We start from the raw sequence: 8,148 nt of genomic DNA, 5'->3' as shown, positions 1-8,148 counted from the left end.
ACTATTCTGGTACCTGGAAATCAGTCTATGTGCCATTCTCTTAATGGAGGGTATCAGTCTTTAACAAATTAGACAGCTCATTCCTAACTTCAGCCTTTTTTGATAATCTCAGTACTCTCATATTATTATTTCTGGAAGAATTTTCCAGGTCATTTAAGTTGGCTCCCAACAGCCAAGTATGAGCTTTTAACTCTACAAGCTCCTTAACATTGCAAACTATATTATCAGCCTGTTTCGTCGACTTTGCTGGTCTAGACTAGCTCTAATCAAGCTCTTTAACCTTTAGTCATGTTTGGAACTTTCTGCCTTGAAAAGAGAAACATCAGCATCAGTATCCTTCATTAGAATTGTTTGTAATGATTGTTTAATAAGGAGATACCAGCTGCTACATCACTTGCGGATGTCACCAACTTCTAGCAGATAATGCAATATTTTTGGCAGCCATCTAGAGAAAACTTTTCCTCAACAGAGTCCTTTAGCTTGAACAAAGCCCACTCCAAATGATTACCAAGATGACCAGGATGTTCACACACACAGAAACAACTGGCAGTTTATTTAGCTATGTAACCACATATCCACATAGCTTAATGGGTAGAGTTACAGCTCCATGTGTAGTAGGTCCAGGGTTTGAATACATGGAAGGCAAATTAGTATTTAAGAGTGGCCATGGTGGTGCAGCAGTCAGCACCTCACAGCAAGAGGTTGTCTGGTTTGATTATCGACTGGGGTGCCTTCTGTGTGGAGTCTGCATGTCTTCCCTGCAGTCATGTGGGTTTCCTCCAGGTGCTCCAGTTTTCTCCCACATTACAAAGACATGCAGTAGGTGGACTGGACACTCTGAATTGGCAGTAGGTGCAAGTGAGTGTACGAATGAACTACTGTGGCAGGGCTAGCCACCCAGTAGTGTAAAACCTTGGTTTGAGATGATTGTCACTGCTAAAGTGACACCCTGACCCCATGTGAAAAATGGGAAAAGGGGCTGAGGATGGATGGATGGATGGATGGATGGATTTAGCTATGTAGCCACCAATGGTGAGAAGACAGGTCTGGATGGTAACAGGGGTACTGAGATAGATGTTGCTGCTGCAACATACAAATATAAAAGAAATGGAAGGAAAAAGAAGTCAAATAAATGTATAAAATGGAAAGGATAGTAAGGAAGAGAGCAGGGGAGAGATACATATAAATGCAGTGAAAAAACTGAAGGTAAAACATCCAAGTGTGACTTATGTACATGTACAGTTAAGTATACCTCACTTTATTATAAGCCTTCACTGAAATGCACACCATTGGGTGAACTGACCCCATTGCCAGCACAATAATAGAACAGCAGCACCTCAACATTAGTGCATGGATGTCTGCTGCCACTAACATCTATATAATCAACCCAATAGTTCTATCATTCAAAACTAAACCTGTCACATGACAGCCAATAGTTTATATAGCAAGGGGTAATGCATATCTCTATTTATGATGAACACTGCCTGTATGGTTAATTGTGAATTTCCAAATAACAGCTAAAATCTTAAATGTCCTGAAGTGGTAGGACAACAAATATTTCCTAACATGCCTGCGGCATTTGCAGTAAACTATTAGTCAAGTATTTAACTAACGTAATGTGATAAGATAAATCTTAACTTGACATTGCACAGCATAACTTGTTTGGATGATAAAAATTCATGTGTTGTATATGATACTGTTTACTACTCATATCTATCTAAAATTAAAGTGCTACTCTGCACATTTGAAAATGAGGAAAACCTAGGGAAAGAACATTTCTATCCAGTCTACCAGAAATACAACTGACTGGTTTACTAACTTGTTGAGTTAAGACTACCTGTAACAGGTATAGTCAGCCTGGCACTCACTGAGGCACTTAAGTTCCCCCTGTACAGCAATGTGCTTTCTTCAGTCTGACAGGGGGCTTTGGAGAAAGAAATGGGAGTTCAATAGACATTGAATGGTAGGCAGTGACAGTTTGCATGAAGAGGTTTAAGCTATGGCTTACTTGCAATACATAGGTAGTGGCTGCTTTCTCACCATCACCTTGCATCAGTGTAGGAGGTCAGGATATCTACTTCATAGCTCACTGTAATGGTGGCAGCATTACTCACCATTATGATGTATACATGTGACACATGTAGCATCCTGTGTCAGGCTACTACAGGCCTCTACTTTATATTGTGGTGGTCAGTAATGCAAATCGCGGAACCTCGGCCTGTAATGCTGGTGGAGGAAGTAGAGGAATGTTTTGTTTTGTTTTCCTCTGGATAACTCCTTTATGATGACAGCCAAATCATGGTCAAATGGAGCCCTACGCAGGGTAATGGATAGGGCCCCCAGCAGCAGCCCCCCATACATGCACCCATTCCAGTGGCCCATTACTTTGCTATTTATTCCCATTTACCATAAACACTGTTCAACTCTCTCAGTGTGCATACTGTTTCTTCTTTCCTACTACAATGATGTCATATATTTGGATTTCATTTAAAACTTTCTTCGATTTTTATAGCACAAGCACTGATAGCCATTTGCTAACAATACAATACAGTCTCACAATGAAAACAGACAGCATGAACAGTAAATTTTGTCAGCAGATTAAGTTTACCTTTGGGCTATTTTCCAACCATAGGCCCCTTGCATACATTTTTTGGACCGTGCATACATGCACATATCTTTTGATGCACCATCCTGATAGTATTAAATTATATTCCTTGTATAATACAACACCACTTGTTAGAGTGTGTTTTAATTTTGTAGGTGTAAACATTTTCCAGTAAGCAATGAAGCAAAACATATAGGTTCATAGATTAGTACTAGGCTATCGGCCCTAGGGCCTATGCAAGCCTAGCCATAACAATTCCCTGGATATTTCTTCCCACAATATTTACTTCTCTGGACCCCTGTCTAGCAGGGCAACTGACATGATCCCTGGGGTGAATTTCCTATCTCCCATCCAATCATCAAGGTTCCTTTTGAAGAGGGCCAAGGAGGTGCTCTGCTTGACATGTATGGGCAGTCTATTCCAGAGTATGGGGAGTCTCTGGGTCAGGAACCTATCCCTCCAGCATGTTTTGTTCATTGTGATGACAATGTTTAGATCCTGGAGCATGTGGCTCTGAGGGATTGGGATTTCTTTAAGTGGAGCATGTCCAACAGCTCAGGGTTTGACATGGCCTTGTATGTTAAGCAGAGATCGCCTCTGAGTAGACGATATGCCACAGAGTATAGCTGGAGTTTTTTAGACGGTCAGCATATGGCATCTGCTTTAGGCCTGTGATTCTTTTAGTGAGGTATTTCTGTGGCCTTTCCAGCTGTTGCAGATGTCTTGTGAGGTACATACCAAATAGGGCATTATACTCTGTAATGGGTCTAATGAGGGATGAGTACAGTAGGACAATGACCTCCTTTTTTCTGGATGAAAAGCCCTTAGTGATGAGGTGTGCCACATAGAAGGATTTCATGACTGTTGTGGTGATGTGGTAATTGAAAGTGAGGCCACTGTCCATATGAAGCAACAATGACAAAACTTCCCATTTAAAAACATTTCAACCATAAAAGGCTACTCAAATTTCTGTAATTACAATCCATCAATATCAGTCAATATGCACAATCTCTGTGGAAGTAAAAGTCATCTGAATAATTCCACATTAAAGAGATCTGTAACTAATGAAGAGGTTGCTGCTGGCAAAAAAAAAAACTTTATAATTAAGTGTTTCATCTACAAAATCAGTGTCTGCTGCCCTTTGAAGAATAAATTACCTATGTTACTTAAAAGAATGATAAGCTGGTAATATTGCAGTAGGACATGGATGGCAAAACAACAAGTTTATAGTTACTAGGCATTTCATTCAACGGAGGACACACTAAGGACTGTAGCATCCCCACCCCTCCTTAAAGTATAACACACTAGTGACAATCCATCTACATGGTGTGAAGTATAGCCCACAGCCTTCTACATCAGAAGCAAGTATACTACCTGTTGTGCTACAAACACTGCTTTCAAATTGTCTAGCAGAAACAGTGCTGACCATTTGCTAAACAAGACAGCTGCACATTAAAAACAGATTTAGCATGAGCCATAGTAAACTTCTCTTCCCTTGAAGTTCACAATTCCTTGAAAATGCACTGAAGCTCGCACTTCCTTAAAAATGCACTGAAACTCATATTTATTGAGAGCTCTGGTAATTGGCATAGAGGATTCATGCTGCTGTCTCTTGTAAGCTGTGGTACAGGGATTGAGCAGGAATAAATTAACTAACCTGTTATCCTTAACTAGGGCATTTTACACACACACACACACACACACACACACACACACACACACACACACACACACACACACACACACACACACACATTTATTATTTATTTATTTAACATTTGTTTACCAAGATAATCTGGCTGACAACTGGTGCCCGTTTTCAGTGGAGTCCTGGAGGAAAAGCTCCAGACAGTATAGAAATGAAGTAATGACAAAGATTTGTTACAAAGGTATAATAAAATGAAAAAGAAAAAGAAAACATTTACAGTAGCATAATAGGAAACATAGCAGATGAAATCTATATGGAAGATTTACACAGTGTAGTAGAAGTAGATATTGTAGCAAAGCTTATGCAAGTTGTAGTAATATACACAATACGTACAGTAAGCAAGGTTGTAGCAATATATACAATATGCACAGTAATCACTGGTTGTTAGACAAGTTGATGAAAGCCAGAGCATAAGGGGGCAACAGCAGGAACTGCTATAAGGTTAACTGCTGGAGGTGGAGTGAGTTCGGGGGGGGGGGTTGGATATAGTTACAAAGGCAGTTACTGTATAGGTAAACTTTGATGAGGATTTTGAATGCAAAAGTTTGGTTTTGCATTCTGAGGTCAGGGGACAGGGTGTTCCATATTTGTGCGACTACATTGGGGAAGATGGAATTGCCTGAGCTATTTTTGGATGGGACAGTAGAAATCAGAGTTTTATTGTCAGATTTTAGAGAACTATTTGAGGTGTAGAAGTTTGGGAGACCAGACAGGGCAGGGATTTTCTCTGGATAGTATAATGTTTGGTGGGCAAGGTTAAGTTGGTGATAGTGTAGTAGATTGAGGAGTTTGAGCCAGTGTACAAATTGTAAGGATTGACAATGGTGGGAATGGGATTTGGCATTAGTTGCAAACCTTATAATTTAGCTATAACAGGTAGAGAGTTTGTTTAGGTCAGTTTTTTTATGCTTGTAAGTACTGGTGATGCGTAAAGCAGTGTGGCTAGGAGGTGTGTTCTGGCAATATCAATTTGTGCCTTGGAGGTAAGAAAGGAGTCTATATTAGAACACCGAATGTTCAAAATTTTGAGTGTTCTAATATCGACCCATTTTCAGCGAACGCTGAAAATATCGAAGAAACAAAAAAACAATTTTTTTTTCCTAGGGAAAGAATTTGGTTGTCCATTTCTGTTGCTTCAGTATTTTCAGCGCTGTGGTGGAAAGTTACGGATCGGGTTCAGGTAAGTCTGCGATTGTGTGGACGTGAGGCTTAGGGTGGGGTAGGTGAGTTAGGGTTAGGGCGCTGGTGAGGTGACTGTGCAATAGTGACAGACCTTAGGGTTAGGGTTTGGGTTAAGGTAAGTGGATTGTTAGTGGTGTATGTATAGTTTAGTGTAGGGTTATGTGTAAGAGTTTAGGTGTATGTGAGTGGATTGCTGTTTGTTTGGTGTGCTTGTGTTGTGTGTATGTGTTTTGGAACAGTGAATTTTTTCCTTAGGAAAAAATTTGCTGTTCTGAATGTTCGATGTTTTAAATTTTTGATTCATAGGGTTCGATATTAGAACACTCGGCATTTTGAATGTTCGGTGTTCTAATATAGACCCTAAGGAAGTTCTTGCAGCGATAAAGGGTGCCTAGAATTTTGTGAATTTTGGAGTTGGTTGTAGAGATATACTTGTTGAATTTTAGTTGAGGGTCAGTTGCAAGTCCTAGACGTTTGGCCTCTGATACTGGGGAGATTGGTGCTTTATGGGTTGAGACTATGGAGAAGTTGGGGTCACTGGACTTTGGTTGGTGAAATAACATAAGTTGCATTTTCTTGGTGTTTAGTATTAGTTGTGTCTTATTTAGCCAATTTTCTATCTCTATAAAGGAATCTTGGGCTTTTTGCTGGAGGAGTTGGATATTTGGGGCTGAACAGATTAGGGTTGTGTCATCAATGTATTGGGCTAACCCTAACTCACCCACCCCACCCTAACCCTCACGTCCACACAATCGCAGACTTACCTGAACCTTCTGTCTGCTTTTGTTGTTGCTAAATGAAGTTAATTTGTAAAGATGTTGAAGAGAAGGGGGCCTTAAATAGAACCTTGTGGGACTCCAAGCATGGCAGTGAGTGGGGGGGGGGTGTGGTGTGATAAGGAGTCAAGCCATTTAACAGACTTTTGGCGACTGTCTAAGTAACTTTGGAACCAGAGTAGGGAGGGGCTGTCAATGTTATGGTTAGATAGGTTGGTTAGAAGTTTATTATGTGAAACAGTATTAAATGCTTTGGATAAGTCTAGGAAGGTAGCGGAGACTAGGTTGCCTTGGTTCCTAAGTGAGTTAATGGTGTTGCTGAATATAGTTAGGGCAGTGGTGGTACTGTGGGATGGGCAGAATCCGTGTTGGCATTTGGAGAGGAGATTGTTAGAGGGAAGGTAGGTGAGGAGTTGGTAGTGGACACAATTTTCTAAGATCTTTGATAGGGGTGAGAGGATTGCGAAGGGATGATAATTGCTAAGGTCAGTAGAGGGGCCACCTTTGTTAAGGGGAATGATGATTGAGGTCTTCCACAAGGATGGGACAGTTTTTTCTTTAACGGATCTGTTTATGAGTAGTGAGATGGGGAGGCTATGGCCTGGGATGCAAGTTGATGGTATTCAGCGGGAAGATAGTCGGCTGCTAGGGTGGTCTGTTTGTGTTTGGATAAGTATTTTTGAATGATAGTGGTTGGGACTGGTGTGAGGGAGAAGGGGGTGGTGTAATTAATGGTCTTAGAGGTTTGTTGTGGGTTGTGAGCTTGTACTGTTTATAAGTTTGAATATAGAGGTCGTAAAGTATTCATTAAAGTTGGTGGCTATGTCTGAGTTTGTGCCATCTATATTGGGTGGGGGGGATTTGGGTCTTTCCAGGCTGGAGTATGTTATTTACTGCAGCCCAGAATTTTTGAGTGTTACAATTATGCTTGCTTTGTAGGGAGATATAGTGGTTTTGTTTGTCACTCCTAATTTGGTTTTTAGCCTTATTACGTAATTCAAGGTATTTTTACCTAGTTGTGGGTGTCTTGTGTTGTCACCAAGTTTTCCAGGCTTTATCCCTGTCTCTGAGTACAGCTGTAGTTGAGTTTTGTAGCCAGGGGGCAGGATTACTATGTGTCTTAATTGTTTTGATTGGGTTTAGGCAGTTGAGGATGTTTAGAAATGTGTTGTTAAAGTATTCTACGGCATTGTCAAGTGGGAGGTATTTGATGGAAGACCAGTTACTGGCTTTTAGGGCTTGTAAAAATTGAGCTGTGGGGAAGATTTTATGGGATCAGATTTGTAGTGTGGAGGGCTGATTATGGGGTTTTAGTTTTTGTCTTAGGATAAATGTGGAGTTGTTGCCACTCAGATAGTCAGGCAATGTACCACAATGGTGAGTATTATTGGGTTGATTTGTGAGGATCCCATCTAAAATGGATTCTCTTTTGGTAGACTTATTAATGCGGGGCAGGTGACTATATAAGTTGGGTGAAGTTATACAGGTTAATATGGTTAGTGAGAGTTAGACCTTGGATAGAGTTCCAGTCGATATTGGTGTCACCTAAGACTAAAGTTTCATGGGGGAGGAAGTGGGAAGCCCAGCATAGGATTGATTCTAGGGTGGTTGGGTTATTGCCTGGGGGTATATATATTCTGAGTATCTTTAGGTGCTTATGTTGGTTAAGGTGGAGCTTAACAAAGATGGTTTCTGCATTTTTGGAGTCTGGGAAGTCGTATTGTAGGAGCTGGAGTTTTAAGCTGGTTTTGTAAAGCAGGGTGACACCGCCACCTCTTTTATTGGTTCTATTGGCCCTCAGGGTGTTGTATCCAGGTGGGTTTATTTGGTTATCTTTGATATGTAGCTTAACTCATGCCTCTGTAATGAGCATTAAG

This window comes from Protopterus annectens, chromosome 1.part2, assembly GCF_019279795.1.
Source record: "Protopterus annectens isolate FY-2018-M chromosome 1.part2, PAN1.0, whole genome shotgun sequence".
In the NCBI taxonomy this organism is placed as follows: Eukaryota; Metazoa; Chordata; order Ceratodontiformes; family Protopteridae; genus Protopterus; species Protopterus annectens.
The sequence above is the reverse complement of the archived record's forward strand: the minus strand, read 5'-3'. Positions refer to the sequence as shown.